We start from the raw sequence: 17,412 nt of genomic DNA, 5'->3' as shown, positions 1-17,412 counted from the left end.
ATCGAAACCATCCTCTGCTATTGCTCAAAGTCTCCTTCAGCAGCTTTCCTTTGTAAAGGTACTCTATTCTGTATCTTGCCTTCGCACCTACTTTCTGAATATCCTGAATCATACCGATACACTCAGGAAACTCACACGGTTCAAGTAACATGCTTTTTGGAGGTCTGAGTGGTCGTCTCCTGTTCTTCGTCGGTTTCCTATGAACTGATTCGCAAAACCACTTCTTTGAGGTGCCAATGAGCTGATAAAGTTGAAACACATGCCTTGCGGTTTTATCCATTCCCTGCAGTAATTCGCCACGCAGGTTCGGACGTGAATGACAAAACGATCAGCATGTCACAAACCGTATCACCACTCAGACACAGCCCCTTACTATTAGGACAGATATCACTGATTGTGAATAACCTCAGAGAGAGAAAAGTGGCAGAGAGTCGCCGTGGACTCGATGGGCTGAACGTCTTCTGTCTGGGCGAGAATGATGTTACGTGTTTATGCCGTCCCACTGCCTGTCTCTGGGACAGAGAGGCTGAGGGAGCGACAATGGTTCATTTAACAGTCCCTTCCGTGTTGGACTGCCTGCAGTCCCTCAGCTCAGGGCCGTGGGGATGACTCTCAGTGAGTGAAGGTTTCACTCGGATTCTCTTCATCTTGGACACTTAGGCTCAGAGGTTAACTGCTGCGCGGTCGCAGCGATGAAAGCGATGCCCACTTTGTGCTCATATGAATTTACTTGAGGGAAGAGTCCTCGGTGTCCATTTCTCTCTGCCCCGCCAGCACAGCATCTTTCTATCTCTCCGATAACAGACTTTGGAGGAAATTCATCATCAAAGTTACTCACTTCCCACGCATTAGTATAAGTGATACCTCTCACCCCAAGGGATTGAGAGAGAGAGAGCAGAAGAGCGAATGACTCTTCCCTCCCTCCAGAAAAGCGGACAAGTAGAAACAAATTGGTTTAATTATCCGCCAGTGGAGAGAGTCCAGTTCCTGGGAATGAGACAAGCATCAGCGCCCCGGGGACAGAATGACAAGCAGATGTTCTGGAAATTCTTTGCTGCTTGCAATTCTTGGAGCAATGTGGAACGTATTTCACACTGAGCAAGTTTCAGCTGGCTCAGAGTCTCTAGTGTACATTGCTCTCTGAGTTTATATTTGCACATCGGCGACATGTCTGCACAACAGCACATGGCACTACAGCAGTGAAGATCTTTTGACCTCATTCTCGAACACGCCAGATGGAAAGCTGAATACTTCTCTGGAAAAGCTACCGTGCAATGCAGGGGAATGGCACAGCGGGTGCATGCTGGGATGATAAACCAGAAGCGAAACCATTTTCTCCTATTCACTCAATGTCGTCTTTAGCAGCTTTCCCGTATAACGGCGCTCTGTTCTTTTCCTTGCCTTGTGATCTGCTTCCGAAAACTTCGGGTATCTGAGTTAAATATGTCACATCGATACACAAGTCAAATTTACACAGTTGCTCTGGCACCCTTGTGGAGCTCTGAGTTGTCTTGTCCTATTCTCTGTCAGTGTGTCCTGATCTCGTGTGAAACCTCTTCTCTCAGATGGCAATGAACCGGTGAAGTTGAAACACATGACTTTCTGTTTTTGTTCATTTCCTGCAGTAAAGAAACCAACGCCCGTGTCACAAAAAAACTTTCTGCAGGATCGCTGTGTCAAGACAAATTCTGAACACCAAGCAGGCTGCACAAAAATGTACTCATATCAATTTACCTGAGGGAAGAGTCTCCGGTGTCCATTTCTCTCAGTCTCCATCTTTCTGTCTCTCCGTTAACAGGATCTTTGGAACAAGTTCAAAGTTGCCCATTTCCTATGCATGACTGTAACTGACTTATCTTGCCTCAGGTAATAGTGCGAGAGAGCAGAAGAGCGAATGGGCTCTGCCTTCCACCAGCACAGCTTGCAAGTAGAAACAAAATGGTTCAATTATCCACCAGTGGAGAGAGCCCGGTCCCTGGGGACGGGACAAACAGCAGCGTCCTGGGAGCAGCGAGACAGATTGAGAAGCAGATGTTCTTGAAACTCTTGCCAGCTTGCAATTCTGGGAGCAATGTACAATGTATTTCGTACTGAGCAAGTCTCAGCTGCTTCAGGAGGTGGCTGCACCCATGGCTGGTGGCTCGTTAGTCTGGGATGTGATTCTAGCTTTGGGTCTTCCAGCGAATGCAGACGTGTGAGAGTTCCTGGGTTCCAATCCAAGGCAAACTCTCATTTCTTAAATTGACCTGAGCAAAAATGCCCAATCAATTTTCTCAAAAAGCCGCTTCGTTAAATAAGATCGCACTGCCTGAATTAGGGACGGTGCAGAGCTGCCATTGCAGTGAACACGGTGAAGAGAAACACTTGTTCAAAGTGAGAACAAGTATTGCAGATGTTTCGCTCGCGCAATCCGAGTCTGAATAAATCCTCCACTTGTATTACGCTCAATTCTGAGGGTGACACTTCAGGAAGCGGGGAAGTGAAGTGATTGCAGATGGCGCTGAACAGGTTAACGTGAATGGTCCCGTCCTGAGGAATGTCAGCAATGAAGGGAGATTGGAAAGTTTGGGGCAGCTGTCTTTGGAGAACAGAGGGCTGAAAGCTGGTCTGATTGACGTTTTCCACGTCATGATGGTTTTAGACAGAGAAAATAATGCAGTGTAAATGCTCCCAGGCCTGAAAGGATCGAGAATGATTTGGCAGAGATTTAAAGTCATCAGGAAAATAAGTAAAAGTGACATTAGGAAGACCGTTTTCGCACAGGGAGTGGGGTCAGTAAATCGCTGTCTGACAGTGACAAAGAGGCAGATTCAATGGACACAAAAGGGAATTCGGTGGGCACGTTCAATGTAACAATGTGCAGATTGACAGGGAGAAGGTGATTCTGAGTGAAATCGGAGTTGGACCAACAGGATACTCCATCACAGCAATGAAGGTGTTTTGACGTCATTCTCGAAGGTACATGCCACACTGCAGATTCAAAACCGAGTATTCCTTTGAATCACGGAGTAATTTGTTTACAGTTATTCAGTTGAGGTGAGTGGAGTTGACCATTGGGAGCCACTCCAGTTGATAGGTCGAAGCCGTTTTCTCCTGTGTGATAGTCCCACCAGCACTCCAATTTGCTGTGCTTCCAGTCAGTAGACGCAGATTACTATCCGATACTGATACACAGACCACGATGACCCAGCTGTGGTGATAAGCTTGTGAAGATCTGAGTGCTCTTCTCCTGTCCTCTGTCTGGCTGCTATGACCCGAAACATCAAACCTCTCTTCTCCGAGATAGAAATAAACTGGTGAAGGTGAAACACATCAGTTGCGGTGTGTCCCATGCGCAGGAGGCCCTGCAGTAATTCCCCACGCTGTTTCACACAGCAGCATCCTCTCGGTGAATTACACTTGGCAAAAAAATCGATTGAACCAAATCAGTGTCCGCCACTGGATTTTACTGCCACCGTTTATAAAATTCAGGCTCACCGTTAATGTGGAGAGAAACCGTCAGACTAGAGTTTCCGCTTCTCCTGTTGAGTAAAGATAATTTTAACTGTGTCCAGTGAGAGGAAAGGATTTGCTGTTGGTGGGAAACATTTCTATCTGAACTCGCTATCACTCTCCTAATAGATTGAAACAAAAAGCTGGGAGTCTCTGCATATGTTGTAAAATTATCGGCATTACATTAATTCACACCGCGCTGTCATCAACTGAACGAAGCGGCTGCCCAGAGGTAGGCGGCTGTGTTTAAATCCCGTGATGAACTGGGGGAGCTGAGCATTTACTCAAACAATGGGCACACCACCTCCCTGACACAGTGTTCACAAATCAAACTGACAGCAAAGCTTCACGTGTGATCGAAAATTTCCGCAAAGAAGATTTGGCTCAACAGATATCCGGAGTGAACGTACTCCTTTCTTGATTTGAAATATAAGAAGATGACGTCAGTGAGCCTGACGTGATTCGAACACACAACCTTTTGATTTGGAGTCAGACGTGCTACCGTTGCGCCACAAGCTCATGCATGGCCCACAGCCTCTACTCATGCTTAAGGGAAGTGATCGCACAGCAATGACTTTACGTTATGTGTAACAACGGAGATCAACAGTTCATGTGTGTTCTGTCTCTGCCCCCTCTCCTTCTGTCTCTCGAAGTAATTTCCAACTCTGCCTCAATAAAAAGGTGAAAGAACTGTGGATGCTGTATATCAGAAACAAAAAACAGGAGTTGCCGGTGACCCTTCCACAGAACTGATGGTGATTGGGAAAATGTTGGTTAAAATGCTGGAGATATTGTGGGAGGAAGGCGGATGCAGTTAATGATAGATCAGGACAGAGCTTAAAGCGAGGGAAGAACTGTGGACAGGAAAGGGAGTTGATAACGATCTGCGTGGGAGGATGAATGGAGACAGTTCGTGGCTAAGAATAGGTAGTGTGTAATGACAGACTATGTGATAACAAGGCTTGGTGTGTGTGGAAGGGACGAGGATACTATGCATTTCAGGCCCGAGAATTATTGAATTCGATATTGGGAACAGAGGGATGTAAGGTCTCCAAGTGAAATATTCGGTGCTCTTCGTTCTGCTGGTGCTGAGCTTCGCTGGAACACAGCAAACCTGAGACAGAGATGTTGGCCAGGGAACAGGGTGGGGTGTGGAATTGGCAGGCAACTGGAAGCTCAGGGTCTTTTTTGCAGGTAGAACGTAGATGTTCTGTGCAGCAGTCACCCAGTTTATGCTTCGTTTTCCCCAATGTCGATGAGACCACATTACGAGCAGCAACTGCAGTCGACTGGGTTGTGGGAAGTGCAGGTCAAGTGCTGCTTCACCTGGAAGGTAAGTTTGGACACTTGGATAGAGAGGAGGGAGCAGATAAATGGGCTGGTGTCAGACATTCGGCAGTTGCAGGGGAAAGTGCCGTTGGTCTATTGCGGTGGGAATGGGGTTAGGCTTGGAGGGAATGAAGGAAGAGTGGACCCAAGGTATAACTCCTGCCCATTTACCTATCTGCCAAATAGAGGAATTTGTTAAGTGTGTACAAGGACATTTTCTAATTCACAATGTGGATGTACATACTGGCGAGGGTGCAAAACCTAAGGGCCAGTAACCATAATTCTATTAACTTTAGAACAGTGATTAAAAATAATATATCAGATCTAAATGTTGAAGTTCTAAATTGGAGGAAGACTCAGGTATTAGGCAAGATCTTTCAAAAGCTGTTTGGGGGCAGATGTTCGCAGGTCAAAGGACTGCTGGAAAATGGGAAGCCTTAAAATATGAGATAACAAGAGTCCAGACGCAGTATATTCCTAATTCGGAGATGCCGGTGTTGGACTGGGGTGTACAAAGTTATAACATCACACCACACCAGGTTATAGTCCAACAGGTTTACTTGGAAGCACACTAGCTTTCGGAGCGACGCTCCTTCATCAGGTGTTTGTCTGATGCAGGAAAGGAAAGGCTGGTAGGTTTGGGAATGCTGGATGACGAGAGAAAATGAGATTTTGGTTAAGATAAAGAAGGATGGTATATATCAGGTATCGGCAGAGAGATCGAGTGAATCCTTAGAGTATAAAGGCAGTACGAGCATACTTAAGAGGGAAATCATGAGGACAAAAAAGGGGACATGAGATAGCTTTGGCAAATAGAGTCATGGATAACCCAAATGGTTTTTATAAATACATTAAGGACAAAAGGATAACAAGGGAGAGAATAGGGCCACTCAAAGATCAGCAAGGCGGCCTTTGTGTGGAGCTGCAGTAGATGGGGGGCGGGGGGGTGGGGGGGGGGTGCGAGATACTGAACGGATATTGTGCATCAGTGTTTACTGTAGAGAAGGGCATGGAAGATCTAGAATGTGAGAAAGTAGATGGTGACATGTTGAAAAAATGCCCATATTACAGATGAGAAATTGCTGGATATCTAGATATGCATAAAAGTGGATAATTCCCAAGGACCTGATCAGGAGTACCCTAGAACTCTGTGGGAAACTGGGGAAGTGATTGTTGGGCCTCTTACTGAGATATTTCTATCATCAACAGTCACAGGTGAGGTGCCGGAAGACCAGAGGGTGGCTAATGTGATGCCACTATTTAAGAAAGGTGGTAAGGAAAAGCCAGGGAACTATGGACCAGTGAACCTGACATCCGTGATGGGCAAGTTTTTGGAGAGAATCCTAAGAGACAGGATTTGCATGTATTTGGAAAGGCAAGAATTGATTATGGATAGTCAGCATGGCTTTATGCTTGGGAAATCATGTCTCATGAACATGATTGGGTTTTTTGAAGAAGTAACAAAGTGGATTGATGAGGGCAGAGCGATGGACGTGATCTATATGGACTTCAGGAAGGCGATCATCAAGGTTGCTCATGGGAGACTGGTGAGCATGGTTTAATCAAGGCATGCAGGGACAACTCGCCATTTGGATACAGAACTGGCTAGCAGGCGGAGGGTTGCTTTTCAGACTGAAGGCCTGTGACCAATGGTGTGTCACAAGGATTGAGGCTGGATCCGCTACTTTTTGTCATTTATATAAATGATTTGTATGTAAACGGAGGAGGTATAGTTAGCAAGTTTGTAGATGACACCAAAATTGGAGGTGCAGTGGACAGTAAAGAAGGTTACCTCAGATCACAACGGGACCTTGATCAGATGGGCCAATGGGCTGAGGAATGGCAGTTGGAGGTTAATGTGGATAAATGTGAGGTGCTGCATTTTGGAAAATCAAATCAGAGCATGACTTTTACACTTAATGGTAAGTTCATTGGAAGTGTTGCTGAACAAAGAGACCTTGGAGTTCAGGTTGATAGTTCCTTAAAAGTAGAGACTCAGGCAGATTGGATAGTACAGAAGGCGTTTGGTGTGCTTTCCTTTGTTGGTCCGAGCATCGAGGATAGATGTTGGGAGCTCATGTTGCCACTGTACAGAACATTGGTCAGGCCACGTTTGGAATATTGCATGTAATTTTGGTCTGCTTCCTATCGGAAAGATGTTGTGAAACTAGAAAAGGTTTAGAAATGATTTACAGGGATATTGTCAGGGTTGGAGGTTGGAGGGTAGGAAGGTTTTATGGGGATTTGAGCCAAGTGCTGGCAAATGGGACTAGATTAGGTTAGGATATCTGGGCTGCATGGATGAGTTGGACCGAAGGGTCTGTTTCCGTGCTGTACATCTGTGTCACTCTGTGAGACTCCATGGGATTCTCTGCCCAAGAGAGCAGTTGAGACAGCTTCATGAAGTTTATTGAAGACGCAGTTGGATGGGTTTTTGCATGGTAGGGGAATTAAGGGTAGTCGGGATTGTGCAGGTTGTTGGAGCTGTGATCTTAATGAATGACGGAGCAGGCTTGACCAAATGGTCTACTCCTGCTTCTGTTACTTTGAATCTGTAACACTGCATTTCCCGCGGCAGTAGTTTTCCCACGGCACAAAGGAGGTTTTCTAAAGTATATTTAAACCCCTTGCTTTGCTTGAACTCAAACTGTATTGACTTGGAGGAGAGTGGGATTTGCAAAGTGCCCTCCCCTCCACATGTGCCTCAACTGCAGGACAGCTGTCCGGCCCGCCCTCCATTGTTGACGTCACAATGCGGATGCAGCCCTGTCAGTTTCAGAGTGAAACTCCCTCCCTCTGGGCAACATCTGGGAGCAAAGCAATGTCTCCCCCTTTCCATATACCATCCTCCAGCAGCGGGGGGGGGGGGGGGCGCGGGGTTGGGGAAGGGGAGGTAGGGGTGGGTGAAACACTGTTCACTTGTAGCAACTGGAGTTAATCCAGGGAGGGAGCAGACACTCCAAAGGTGCTCAAATACTTTTTATCTCTCTTAAAGCTATTTTCCTTGTGTATTCCCTCAGTTTGGCACGTATACAGTTTGCACCCTAGAAAAGGATTGCTCCTTTCCTCATGTTCACAACTAAAAGGTTAGATTCTCAAGAAACTGAGCAGCATTTAAAGGATTGGCACATTGCTCAAAAAAAGGTAGGTCTCGTGGGGCCTGTGGCTCGTTGGTCTAGAGGTATGATTCTCGCTTCGGGCCTTCTGATGCGTGGGCATGCGAGAGATCCCGGGTTCAAATCCCGGACGAGCCCTTGTTTCTTGCACTTCCTTGTGCAAAAATGGCCAGTCAATACTCTCAAAAAGCCGCTTCATTAAACGAGATACCGTTCGAATGAACGCGGCAAGGGCAGCACTTATTCAAAGAGAATACGTGCTTTACTTCACACAGAGGGTGGTGGGCGTTTGGAACGCATTGCCAGCAGACGTCGTCGATTCATTTAAGATGCGTCTGGATAAATGCATGAGTGGGTGGGGAGTAGAGGGAAACAGATGCTTCGGAATTGACCGACAGGTTTAGACAGTACATTTGGAACGGCTCAAGCTTGAAGGGCCTGTTCCTGGGCTGTAAACTTTCTTTCTTCTATATGGTGTATATCTGATATTGTTGGCTGTTGTAAAAGTTTCTTTGTAATTATTAGTCACCTTCTAATGTAGTAATGGAGTTACGTCCTTTTTTTGTCATATTTTTTATTTAATAGGTCAGCAGGAAGTCATTCAGCAATTTTACTGCCTTTCTTTTCTCAAGCAGCCTGAACATTTCATTTTCATATCCTTGATTCAGCTCCATTTCCAGCATCTTTGTAGGCAGTTTGTTCCATGTTATTATCACTGAAATGAAGTTTTCGTCTATGCACAGCTAAGCCGATCTGGCTGCATGAGGGTTTTCAGGTTTCTGTGGCCTGGATAATATGTGATCAGCAGACATCTCTCAATCTGCAGGAATTGACACCAATGTTATGTTCATTAACTGTACTGACAGTGATCACTTATTTTGTGATTTTTCTTTGCAGGAAGACGTGCAGAAAGAAATCTGAAAACAAATGATACATCAACTTCTGACAGAGCCACTTGATTCATTGGGACTTGAATATCAGCAGCCATTCCAATCAAGAAGGCATGTTTGCTTTTGTTTGTTTGAGAGATTTTGGACAGTCCTGTGGCAGGAAGAATACTGAGACACCGAGTGAGGGAGATTCAGTGCGCTGACTGTGAAAAGTGCTTCAAACCATTTACTCATCTTGGAGGAATCAAAGTTTCACGCCTCAAGGTGGGAAAGGCTATGTACCCGTCCTGTTTGTAAATTCAATCCCAGAGCAACACAAGGAAAGCTCCCTCCAAAGGAGAAACCTTGGAAATGTGGGGTCTTTGGGAAAGGATTCCCTTCCCCATCCCTGCTGGAAACCCACAGACGCATTCACACCGGGAGAGGCCATTCACCTGCTCAGTGTGTGGGAAGGGCTTCAGTCGGATCAGCCATCAGCAGACGCATGAGTGAGTCCACAAGGGAGAGAAGCCATTCACATGCCCCATGTGCAGGCGGGGTTTCACTCAGTCAGCTGCACTGCTGACCCACCAGCGGCTCCACCCTGGAGAGAGGCCATTCACCTGCTGTAAGTGCCGGAAGGGATTCACCTGCTCCTCCCACGCGGAGGCACCAGTGAGTTCACGCGCCATCACAGGGGGGTTGAAGGAGCGGTGGCCGAGTGCCAAGTACCTATGCACGAAACGTCGATTCTCCTGCTCCTTGGATGCTGCCGGACCACCACACTCTCGACTCTGATCTCCAGCATCTGCATTTTTCACTTTCTCCTCGAGGGCAAGGTTGGACTTGTCTTTTATTCACTCATTCACTCCTTACAGCCTGTCCTTTGTTGTGGCATAAATGCACATACATCAATGCAAGTTTCAGAAAGATTTCTGCAGCTTTACCTTTGAAAAAAAATAACATTCTTCCCGACTGTAACGAAGTTTCTGAATATTTGGTTTTAGTTATTGTCAATTTTAAAAATCAGCTATTTCTCACATGCCGTGTTTCCCAGGTAAAGTCATTACCATCCATTCTCTCTCTTCCCTGAGAAAGACTTCATACAGCGATCAAAGAGGGCTGAGCCACGAGAAAGGACGATTGTGGGGGTGGAGGGGGTGAAGGGGTCGCTGGTGGTGGTGGAGAAGGGAGGAAAATTGACAGGGGAACAGACTGGTGTTCAGAGGGTTTGGGGGAGAGAATAGAGGGTGCAGTGTGAGGAGAGAGAATAGGCAGGGGCCAATGGATGGGGAGAAAATGGACAGGGGGGCAGAATGTGAAGAGAGTGACAGCACAAATGCCACCTTCTCCAGGACTCGTGTCAGTGTCCCACGAACTGGAACCCACTCCTCCCACATTTCTCAAAATACGCGTGGCCAAGGCAGTGGAACCATATCATCCCTACAGGCCATTCACACCGACCTTCCCAACAGCATCCCGCTTAGACTCAGTCGTTTATGCTACAGCCCTGCAGTTCCCCATGGCTATTTCCTGACGAAGGGTTTTGCCCGAAACGTCGAGTCTCCTGCTCCTCGGATGCTCCCTAACCTGCTGTGCTATTCCAGCTCCACACTCTCGACCCTAATCTCCAGCATCTGCAGTCCTCACTTTCGCCCAGTAAGGGGTGAATGTTCTATTCCTAGTCTTTTAGATCTTTCAAAATCTTTCCTACACACCCTAAACCTTTACCCTCTAGTTTTGGAATACCTCTAACCTGGGGAAAAGACAGAAACGTTGACCAGCCAGACAAAATGCAAAAGAAATAAAATGTCGAGGCACAGGGGAAAAAATCGGCAAAATAAAATAGCTTCGGCATTTTTCTTTCGTATTCGCATTTGGACGCTTAATATTTGTCATGATCGGGAGGTGCCTGTGTTGGACTAAGGTGTACGAAGTTAAAAATCACACAACACCAGGTTACAGTCCAATCGGCTTGTTTGGAAGCACTAGCTTTCGGAGCGCTGTTACTTCATCAGGTGGTTGTGGAATATAAGATCATAAATTCTGTGTCTTACGATGTTATACTCTACAATCAGCTGATGAAGGAGCAGGGCTCCGAAAGCTAGTGCTTCCAAATAAGTCTGTTGGACTATCACCAGGTGCTTTGTGATTTTTAATTTTAAAATTTGTAACAAATTCCTGCACACTGAGCATGCTCCACGGTGTCAGCAAGTACGGCGCATGATCGCCAGTGTCAGCAAAGCACTGCGCATACTCTTGGGTGTCCGCAGAAACGGCGCGCGAGCTGCTTTCCATGGAGCAGTGGAGAACCGGAAGGAGTCTGGTCCTCCTGCCAATCAGAGCCGGCCATTGTGGAAATGCGGAGGTTGGACCGTGAGCTCTGAAGCTGCTGCTGCTGCTCTTTTCACTCTGCATAAGGTGAAACTTCACCCCAGACTGTAACTTCCTTCCTCTGTCTAACATTTGTGAGTACAACAGTGTTTTTATCACCACGTTTTCATTCTGGGGTTCAAGAGTGAACCGAGGGAGCGGCCAGACTCTGGAAAAGTTGATCCAGGTCTGTGTGTCAACTTGCAAACACATGGAAAATGCAGTCCCACATTGTGAAGTTATAGCCTTTGCAGTGTAAAAAAATAGCAGAAAGGAGGTGCATTGTTTAAATGGTGATATGTTGAGATGTGGCGAAAGTGAGATGATGGAGATCAGAGTCGAATATTGTGGCGCTGGAAAACCACAGTAGGTCAGGCAGCAACTGAGGAGGAGGAGAGTCGACGTTTCGGGCACGAGCCCTTCATCAGGAGTGATGTGTGGATAGACAAAGGGCCCTCAGTGTCATTCCACACCAGTCACTGCCAGTTGTCAGAAAGTGCAACAAGCAATGAGCAAAGCAAGTGGTATATCAGCAAGAGGAATTGAGTTCAGAAGTGGGGATGTCTTCCTGCAGTTAGGTCGGTTAGTGAATGTATTCAAGGCTGAGTTCATGTGACTTTGAAGAACAAAGAAGTTTTGGGAGAATGCAAGAAAATGGTTTTAAAACCAGTACAGAACAGTTACAGAGTCATACAGCACAGAAACAGACCACTCAGTCGAACTAGTCAATTCTGGCGGCGTTCTGAAACTAAACTAGTCCCACCTGCCAATGATTGACCTACATCCCTCCGAACCTTTCCTATTCATGTACTTATCCAAATGTCTTTTAAACATTGTAACTGTACCTGCATCCAACAACTCCACTGGACATTGATTCCTCACACGAACTACTCTTTATCTTTAAAAAAAAATGTGCCCCTCATGTCTTCTTAAAATATTTCTTTCCTCACCTTCAAAATTTGCTCCCTAATCTTGAAACATCCACACTAGGGTAAGAATACCTGCCGTTCACCTCATCTATACCTCTCATGATTTTATAATCCTCTCTAAGGTCACCTCTCAAACTCTGATGCTCCAGTGCAAAAAGTCCCAGCCTATCCATCTAGATGCAGGTATATTTATATCCAGTTATGAACTGTTCAATGCTGGTGCCAGCTGGAAAGACAAATGACCTATTCCTGCTTCCAATTCTCTCACTGTGTCTAGGACAGCAAGAGACCATACAACATAGGTGCAGAAATTAAGCCATTTAGTCCATCAGATCTGCTCCACCATTCAATCACGGCTTATACGTTTCTCAACCCCATTTTGAAATATGGATTTTGGAAAGGCAGATCAGGGCAGGATCTACCCAATTAATGGGGAGTGTTGTTGAATAAACATACCTTGGAGTGCTGGTTCATAGTGGAGTCGGAGGTAGACAGGATAGCAAAGAAGGTGTTGATATATTTGCTTTTATAGGTCAGTGCATTTCAATACAGATGTTGGGAGGTCATGTTGCGGCTATACGGGACATTGATTAGGCCACTTTTGGAATACTGCATTCGGTTCTGGTTTCCCTGCTACAGGAAAAGTGTTACGAACCTTTGCAAGGATTTGGAAAAGATTTACAAGGGTATTGCCAGAGTTGGGGGGTTTGATCTATATGGAGAGGCTGAATAGGCTGGGCTGTTTTCTCTGGATCATTGGGGGCTGAGGGGTGACTTTATAAAAGTTCATAAGGCGCATGGATAGGGTGAATAGCCAAAATCTTTTCCCCAGAGAAGGGGAGTCCAAACCTAGAGGTCATAGGTCTGAGGTGAGAGGGTAAATATTTAAAAGGAACTTTACAGGCACCTTTCTCACGCAGAAGGTGTTGTGTGTATAGAATGAGCTGCCAGAGGAAGTGGTGGAGGCTGGTATAATTAAAGCATTTCAAAAGGCATCTGGTAATAGGGAGAATTGAGAGGGGTAGGGGTTATGTGCTGACAAATGAGACGATGTTAATTTGGGATATCTGGTCAGCACGGACAATTTGGACTGAAGGAAAGCAGAAGTGTCATTGTGAAGACTGGACTTTCAGAGCAACTTTCAAACATGTTTTGTCCATACTGGGAGCAGAACCTACAATGAAATCTTTCATTTGTGAGACAGCAACTGAGTGAGTGAGGACATTCAGGATATTGGTGGAAAGTGGGAATTTGTTGCAATGTGGAGTTGAAGTGATTTAAGTAAAGTGTGCTGAGCAGGGAGCCTAGTGAAGGGTTAGGTGAGTTTTTGTTTTAAACTGCTCATTTCTTTCAGCCTCCAACATTGTATTTCCAATGCTGTCCATCAGTGGGATTGGTGAATCAGTAACTGGTATCGTTAGAAGCCTTACGACTTTCAGTCCTGCAGGTATAGCATTGTCTCATCAGCTTTGTAAAGGTTACTGGCAGCAGCGGGAGGTGTGGGCTGGGATTCACGAGAAATGATTAAGCAGTTAGATAACACACGTACAAGAGGGCAGGGTGGGACTTGTCTTTCGATTTGCAGAAGGTGGGAGGTTCTGGTGCTGCAGTCAATGGCAAACACAACTGCGGTAAATCATAGAATCAATACAGCGTGGAAGCAGGCCATTCATCCCATCAAGTCCACACTGACCCATCCGATGAGCATGCCACCCAGACCCACCCTATCAAGTCGTTTCTGCCGGTGAGTGAGACTAGGTCCCAAGATTAGGGAGAGTAGGTTTAAGACAGAGGAGAAGGAACTGCTTTTCCCAGAGAGTGGTGAATCTATGGAATTCTCTGCTCAAAGAAGCAGAAGAAGCAGCCATATTCAAGACATAGTTCGATGGGATTTTGTATGGTAGGTGAATTTAGGATAGTCAGGATAATGCAGGTACGAGGAGCTGAGACGATGGATAGATGAGCCATGATCCTTATGAATGGTGGAGTAGCTCAATGGACCAAATGACCTACTCCTGCTTCTATTACTGCAAATGTATAAACATGCATTTTTTATGGACAATCCGTACCAAGGCAGGTGAGCAATGTAGTGGTGTGGAAATGAACATCAGAGAATGATAGAAAGGGACACGGAAAGTAAATGTCCCAGTCCAAAGATGTGCAGGTCAGGTCAAATGACCATGCTAAATTGTCCATAGTGTTAGGTTCATTAATCAGAAAGAAATGGGTCTGGGTGGGTTACTCTTCAGGGTGTCGGTGTGGACTTGTTGGGCCGAAGGGCCTGTTTCCACACTGTAGGGAATCGAATCTAATCAATCAAAACTGAATTCTACAGAACACAAGAATTGAAACTGAAGACTGTATGGCTGAATGTGTGCTGCAATGTTACACAACTGAATGAATTCACTGCACACATTGAAGAGAATAATTATGATCTGAGACTCCTTACAGGGACGTGGGTTCAGGATGACAAGGATTGGATCTGAATATTGAGGGGGTACGTGGCATTCAAGTTGAATAGGAAGCGAGGTAAAGGTAGAGGGTTGGCACTGCTAATCAAAGCACTAATAACAAATCTGGTGTCAGCTCGGATTTCAGGTCCTGATTTCTCTGTCCTCTTCTCCCTGTTCCCACAGAGTAAGATGTCTGTTCTCAGCTCAGCTGGCTTTCTGCTGAAACTTTGAGCCCCTTTTACACCTTCCAGAGCAATAAAACATTCAGTCGATCAAGGCCCAATCCACAATATTCTCAGCCTGACAACCATCCAGACTGAGAGAGTCATCGGAGCAGGGAATAAAACAAGAAAAATGAAACAAGATTAGACATAAATGCACATTTGGTGCTTAAAGTGTGTTCATTAGATAGTAAACCAGAATTAGGGGTCTCCCAGGATTCTTATCATCCCCTGCTTGAGGAATTCTCTCTCCCTAACAATATTTACATCAACAGAAATAAAGCATCTGTTATCAAATAGACATAGAGATATACAGCACGGAAATAGACTTTTTGATCCAACACATCCATGCTGACAAGATGTCCTATATAAATCTAGTGTCCCATTTGCCAGCATTTGGCCCATATCCCTCCAAACCTTTCCTATTCACACATCCATCCAGATGCCTTTTAAATGTTGTAGTTGTACCAGCCTCCACCACTTCCTCCAGCCTATTTACTCAATTCCTGCCCCTCATGATTTTATAAATGTCCATAAGATCACCCCTCAGCCTCCGACATTCCAGGGAAGCAGCCCCATCCTATTCAGGCTCTCCTTCTTCCACAAACTCTCCAACCCTGGCGACATCCTTTTCAATCTTTTCTGCACACTTTCAAGTTTCACAACATCGTTCCTATCCTATAGTAGGGAGACCAGAATCGAATGCAATAATCCAAAAGTGGCCGAACCAATGTCCTGTACAGCTACAACATGACCTCCCAACTCCTGTACCCATTCAATGAGACAAATGGCCTCTTTCTGCACTGCAGCGATTTAATGATTTGATTTTGTATCAGAGTCAATTTCAGTCACTATCTCTGGTTTATGGTGTGTCAGGGTGGGATCGCTGGTACCAGAATTGCATGCAATACTCCAAACGTGGCCTAACCAATGTCTTCTACAGTCGCAACATAACCTCCCGACTCCCGCACTCAGTGCACTGACCAATAAAGGCAGGTATATCAAACACCTTCTTCACTATGCTGTCTATGTGCGACTCCCCTTTCAAGGAACTATGAACTTACCATCGAGTCATACAGCATGATCATGGACCTTTGGTCCAACTAGTCCATGCCAACGATAATCCCAAACTAAATCAGTCTCTCCTGCCTGCTGTTGGCCTGTATCCCTCCAAACCTTTCCTATTCATGTACTAAAACAAATGTCTTTTTATTGTACCCGCATCCACCGCTTCCTGAGGAAGTTTATTCCACACATCAACCACCCTCTGTGTAAAATTAGTATTTGAATGGCAAGGATGAAGTTAAATTGAAATGGTTCATTAAAATCAACAGCTTCTACCAAACCCCCTACAATAGGTATGGCAGCAACTCCAACTCTGGAGTCTCTCAAATCGATATTTCCATGGAGTGGAGGGGGGAGTAAAGTGTTGGATTCACAGAGGTGGGCGTCTTCTGAGAGTGTAAAGCTAAAATTAAACCCCGTGCTTTGCTTGAACTCAAACCGCATTGACGTGGAGAAGAGCGAAAGGAGTTTGCAAAGTGTCCTCCCCTCCCCATGTGCCTCAGCTGCAGGGCAGCGCAGGAGCAGTGCGCACCCCCCCCCCCCCCCCCACCCCATTGTGGACGTCACAACGTGGAGGTAGCCCTGTCAATTTCAGAGTGAAACTCCCTCCCTCTGGGTAATATCTGGGAGCAAAGCAAGGTCTCTCCCTTTCCATTCCTCATCCTGGGAGGAGGGGGAGAGAGAGGCGTGGCGGGGTGTGGTGTGGGGTGGAGACTGTTCACTTGTAGCAACTGGAGTGACTCCATGGAGGGAGCAGGCTCTCCAAAGGTGCTCAGATGCTCTCTGTCCCTCTCAAATGTATTTTCCTTGTGTATTCCCTCAGTTTGGCACGTAGAGAGTTTGCACCCTGGAAAAGGTTTACTTCTTTCCTCATGTTCAGAATTATAAGGGTAGTTTCTCATGGAACTGAACAGTATTTCAGGGATTGGCACATTGATTTCAAATGTCGACATCTGTTGCTTCATATGGTGTATATCTGATATTATTGGCTGTTATAAAAACTTTGTGACTATGATTTTTCACCTTCTAATGCAGTAATAGAGTTACGTTCTATATCTCTTGTCTCTTTTTTATTTACAAGGACAGCAGGAAGTCATTCAGTAACTTCACTGGCTTTCTTTTCCCAAGCAGCCTTGACATTTCATTATCATATTCTTGATTCAGCTCCATTTCCAGCACCTTTGTCAACAGCTTGTTCCAGGTTATTGCGATCTAAATTAAGTTGTCCTCCATACACACTTAAGGCTATCATGTTGCATGAGGGTTTTCTGCGTCCTGCATAATATATGGTCAGCACTCATCTAGCAATCTACAGGAATTGCCACCGATGTTATGTTCATTTAACAGTACTGACAGTGATCACTCAATTTGTGATTCTTTTTGGAGGAAGACATGCAGAAAGAAATCTGAAAACAAATGATACATCATCTTCTGACAGAGCCACTTGAATCATTGGAGCTTGAATATCAGCAGCCATTCAATTCGAGAAGAAATGTTTGCTTTTGTCTGTGTGAGAGATTTTGAACACTGGTGTGGCAGGAATAATATTGAGACACCCGAGTGAG

General features: G+C 45.6%; 1 non-coding gene across 1 annotated transcript; it reads left to right on the top strand.

Annotated features, from left to right (window-relative positions):
- The first annotated feature begins 7,985 nt into the window (after nt 1-7,985).
- trnap-cgg (transfer RNA proline (anticodon CGG)) lies at nt 7,986-8,075 on the top strand. The gene is given in 2 exon segments: nt 7,986-8,021; nt 8,040-8,075. It is a non-coding gene; the product is annotated as a tRNA-Pro (tRNA).
- The last annotated feature ends 9,337 nt before the right edge of the window (nt 8,076-17,412 follow it).

This window comes from Chiloscyllium plagiosum, unplaced genomic scaffold (assembly GCF_037043375.1).
Source record: "Chiloscyllium plagiosum isolate Xiang-an unplaced genomic scaffold, Cpla_swu_hap1 HiC_scaffold_27, whole genome shotgun sequence".
Taxonomy (NCBI): domain Eukaryota; kingdom Metazoa; phylum Chordata; class Chondrichthyes; order Orectolobiformes; family Hemiscylliidae; genus Chiloscyllium; species Chiloscyllium plagiosum.
Note: the sequence above shows the minus strand (reverse complement) of the source record. Positions and strands in the feature narration are given on the sequence as shown.